The sequence below is a fragment of the Macrobrachium rosenbergii genome, chromosome 8 (genome assembly GCF_040412425.1).
Source record: "Macrobrachium rosenbergii isolate ZJJX-2024 chromosome 8, ASM4041242v1, whole genome shotgun sequence".
NCBI classification, from domain to species: Eukaryota; Metazoa; Arthropoda; class Malacostraca; order Decapoda; family Palaemonidae; genus Macrobrachium; species Macrobrachium rosenbergii.
Window position 1 is genome coordinate 61,695,262 of NC_089748.1, and position 5,139 is coordinate 61,700,400.

At 38.5% G+C, this 5,139-nt stretch overlaps 1 long non-coding RNA gene across 1 annotated transcript; it reads right to left on the reverse strand.

Annotated features, from left to right (window-relative positions):
* Positions 1-386: 386 nt before the first annotated feature.
* LOC136841276 (uncharacterized) lies at positions 387-4,764 on the reverse strand. The gene is made up of 3 exons (XR_010853866.1): positions 4,629-4,764; positions 4,044-4,144; positions 387-636 (listed from the first exon to the last, which is right to left on the reverse strand). It is a non-coding gene; the product is annotated as an uncharacterized lncRNA (long non-coding RNA).
* Between the last annotated feature and the right edge of the window lie 375 nt (positions 4,765-5,139).

Below are 5,139 nucleotides of genomic sequence, written 5' to 3' on the forward strand. Positions count from 1 at the left end.
GAATTTGGAGGAATAAATGTTACGTTATTTATAAATTTGAAGACAAATGTTAATTTTATTTATTAAGTTCACAAACTTCGTGTTCTCAAAAACAGTCAAGGTGCACACTTTAGAGACTTCAGGGTACGGACGTCACAGCACACCATTTTAATTAAAATTAGACCTAGACACTTATGGTGCATTTTCACTCCTGTGCTATCTGGACATTATGAATGCACTACGGCCTACCTAATGAGATGGCAAAAAATGGAAGTCTCAAATCCACCTCATTTGCTCCAATACAATAATGAATGCACTACGGCTCACCTAATGAGATGGCAAAAAATGGAAGTCTCAAATCCACCTCATTTGCTCCGATACAATAATCCCAGGATATAAAATCAAAGTTATAGAAGTAAAAATTCGAATGTATTTTCTCCAGTATACAAAACTCCCAAGTAAATCATTCAGAAGTTTCACAGATGTTACACAGTAATTAGTCTTACGCTCACATGTGAAGCAAGAAGCAAGAATCTAAAGGGTCATTGTAGAGTCTAAGTCTGAACTACCAGTTCGTCGAAATTACCACGTAAAGATATCGGGAACAATATTGACCGATGCCCATACAATCAATATTACGAAGGCTCTGCAGGTTCTCTGTTGGAAATAGCAAAGATGAATTATAGAATCGTTCATATACAGAGCAAAAGATATTTTTTCACCTTAGATATGGGCCTACAGATACCCAATTTACCCATTTACTCAACAACCAATTCATGTGTCAATTAAAGTTAATTTTCTGTTGGAAATCTTAATGTCCGATGCAGGGGAATTTTAAAAGTAATGTAAGTACGCTTAATTCACTATCAATAATCATTTTGCATTTTGTAATAAATTAGGATACAGCATTAAGTCTTACCCCTATCAGGTTAAAATGAACATTTATGAAAAATATTTGTTGAAACTAAGTTCCATAAAACTGAGTACAAAAAATTACACCCTCAAGCAGCATTACTGAAAAGACTATTTCCTGATTTAGCCCCAAAACTAGTCAAGTATCTCAAATACTCAACTTTCATCCTACTCTAATTTGGGTAGTTAAAAACTACTTCGGATGACTTACTGTTATAATTATCTAACAAATGAAACCTCGATATAACCTCGATATAGAAAAAATGCAGAGGGCATAAAAGGTTAGCAAATGGAGTACGAAAAAGCATTCTTTAGCTAGAATTTAGTTTTAACCAAGAAAAATTTCTAAAAGTTGAAGCCCAATAACTTTGACTAAGAGAAAGTTAATTTTTACATGAACTTGCAATCCTGCAATTTCTTTACAATGAAAAAACTGCAGACAGTCAGTTTCATGGAATCCTTTATAGGAGTAAAGCTCCCTTGATTCCGACACACACACACACACACACACACACACACACACACACACACATCTCAGAGAGAGAGAGAGAGAGAGAGAGAGAGAGAGAGAGAGAGAGAGAGAGAGAGAGAGATTCGTCATACTCACAACCTGCCTACTCAACCCAACTCAAGTAAAGTCCCGATCTCCTTCCTGACAACATTTTAACTTTAAACATACTTTATACCCAGGCCTAATTTTTCTATTCGTAATGTTGCCTATTTGTAATGCATAACTTATTTGATTCACATTTTCCACGCTTACACCAGTCACGTAAAGCATACATAAACATAGGTATTTGTACCTCCACTACCCACTAGGCTCAAACCTTACATGGAACCTCAAAATTCACTTTAGCTTGACTGAAAAAACCTATACAGGGCAAAAATACCCAAGCCAATAAAAAAAAGTTCAGATATTTCCTCAAAGACCAAGAATAATCCAGATGGCATTTAAAACAATGCAAAGAGTCAACCTTAACCAGCCTCTAAACCTGCCAAAAGACTAACGCAAACCTCCAAACCTGCCAAAAGACTAACGCAAACCTCTCAACCTGCCAAAAGACTAACGCAAACCTCCAAACCTGCCAAAAGACTAACGCAAACCTCCTAAACCTGCCAAAAGACTAACGCAAACCTCTAAACCTGCCAAAAGACTAACGCAAACCTCTAAACCTGCCAAAAGACTAACGCAAACCTCTAAACCTGCCAAAAGACTAACGCAAACCTCTAAACCTGCCAAAAGACTAACGCAAACCTCTAAACCTGCCAAAAGACTAACGCAAAAAAACCTGCCAAAAGACTAACGCAAACCTCCAAACCTGCCAAAAGACTAACGCAGACCTCTAAACCTGCCAAAAGACTAACGCAAACCTCCAAACCTGCCAAAAGACTAACGCAAACCTCCAAACCTGCCAAAAGACTAACGCAAACCTCTAAACCTGCCAAAAGACTAACGCAAACCTCTAAACCTGCCAAAAGACTAACGCAAACCTCCAAACCTGCCAAAAGACTAACGCAAACCTCTCAACCTGCCAAAAGACTAACGCAAACCTCCAAACCTGCCAAAAGACTAACGCAAACCTCTCAAACCTGCCAAAAAAGACTAACGCAAACCTCTAAACCTGCCAAAAGACTGACGCAAACCTCTAAACCTGCCAAAAGACTGACGCAAACCTCTAAACCTGCCAAAAGACTGACGCAAACCTCTAAACCTGCCAAAAGACTGACGCAAACCTCTCAACCTGCCAAAAGACTGACGCAAACCTCTAAACCTGCCAAAAGACCAACGCAAGCTCAACCTGCCAAAAGACTGACGCAAACCTCTCAACCTGCCAAAAGACTGACGCAAACCTCTCAACCTGCCAAAAGACTGACGCAAACCTCTCAACCTGCCAAAAGACTGACGCAAACCTCTCAACCTGCCAAAAGACTGACGCAAACCTCTCAACCTGCCAAAAGAACGCAAACCTCTCAACCTGCCAAAGACTAACGCAAACCTCTCAACCTGCCAAAAGACCAAACCTCTAAACCTGCCAAAAGACTAACGCAAACCTCCAAAAAAACCTGCCAAAAGACTGACGCAAACCTCTCAACCTGCCAAAAGACTACGCAAACCTCTAAACCTGCCAAAAGACTAACGCAAACCTCTAAACCTGCCAAAAGACTAAGCTAGACAAACCTCTAAACCTGCCAAAAGACTAACGCAAACCTCTAAACCTGCCAAAAGACTAAGCAAACCTCTAAACCTGCCAAAAAGACTGATGCAAACCTCTAAACCTGCCAAAAGACTAAAGCAAACCTCTAAACCTGCCAAAAGACTAACAAAACCTCTAAACCTGCCAAAAGACTAACACAAACCTCTCAACCTGCCAAAAGACCGACGCAAACCTCTAAACCTGCCAAAAGACTGACACAAACCTCGAAAACCTCTCAACCTGCCAAAAGACTAACGCAAACCTCTCAACCTGCCAAAAGACTGAACAAATCCTCTAAACCTGCCAAAAGACTAACACAAACCTCTAAACCTGCCAAAAGACTGACGCAAACCTCTCAACCTGCCAAAAGACTAACACAAACCTCTCAACCTGCCACAAGAAGACACAAACCTCTCAACCTGCCAAAAGACTGACGCAAACCTCTCAACCTGCCAAAAGACTGACGCAAACCTCTCAACCTGCCAAAAGACTAACGCAAGCCTCTAAACCTGCCAAAAGACTAACGCAAACCTCTCAACCTGCCAAAAGACTAATGCAAACCTCTCAACCTGCCAAAAGACTAAGTCAACTTCAACCTTAATAAAATGCTGAAACATGCGGCTCTGCATATGGTAGACATTGTCTACCATATACAGACCTTGGGCCACCTTTGCCAGAGCAGCACCGCCACCCCGACAAAGGTGGCCCCTTTGATTATTTTTAAGAACAAAAGACTGAATGTTTAAAGTTGAAAACTACTCAAAAGTTTTAAAACTGAATAACAAGATTTTGTACAAAAATAATTTGAACTATAAAAATTTTTAAAAATAATGCACAAAGGAAAACTAGAATCTTACCCCTTTACTTTAACATTTAAGCTAGACAAACATTTAAGCTAGACAAAACCAAATGAAAAAGCAGTCTAGATATCCTAAGTCTGAAATTTAAGTTTCTTACCTTTTGTAGGTATATGCCAGCTTCTTTAAAAGAATAAATTCATTTACTCCAACTCCCACGCAGGATTCGAAGAGCGGGTACTCGAAGATTCCAGCACTTACCTAGAAATAGATAACTTGTTAGATTACAGCAAATCCATTCTGCTCACCCAATTAAGTTTAACCATTTTACGTTTAATATTAACATTTAACAACTCAATCAGTAGGTTAATAAATTAGCCAGTAAAGTCTAAAAGTAATTTAAAATATAATAAACTAAGCAATACTAACATGTGACTTCACGAATTCGCAATTTGATTTGGGGAAAAACATTACAGCTACCAAAACCAACTAGACAAATCAATAAATAACAGATTCAGAGTCCTTTAATCGCAATGTATACTGATTTCACTCCATTGTAAAAATATGAAAATTATAAAAATGGACTGGCGTATCCGTTACGGTATGAACCAACATTCTATGTTTACGGAAAACTAAAGCGTCAACAAAATTCTTTACACAAAACTACCTGCCGAATCCTAACAGCGACACGAACAAACCCCTCAAACAAAATTAAACGAATACACGTAACAGTTACTAAAACTACCTGCAAGTTTCAAGTATATATGCGCCTTCGAGGACCCCGGTACAACTAAAAAAAAATCCCCAGCTTTAAGATTAAGAGAGCCCGTACAACAACTAGGCATTTCACTCGTGCCACACAGGTCAAGGTATACTGACTCCTTTTACCGCGACGAAGTCCAAGTTTGCCTACGACACTTATATCCACGGACCCTGGAGAGCGCGTGAAAAGAAAACTGCTTATTCCCAATAGGGTGGCTCGTTCTAGTAGCCAAACATGACTTCCTCATTTTCAAGCTTCTCTTTCTGTACGTTTCTTCTTTAGAGATAACCGTCTAATGACATTATTTTTCCTAACGGAATATCGGCTGCATACAATATTTTTTTTTCTTTTATTAGAGAAAATATACAATATTTTACGTTTTTAACAGTATTACAATCAGAATTTGATCAAAGTTGACTTAACTTTACCAAAAATTAACAAATATAATTTTATCGTACCATTCCAGTTGACAAATATTTTATCATTTACATTT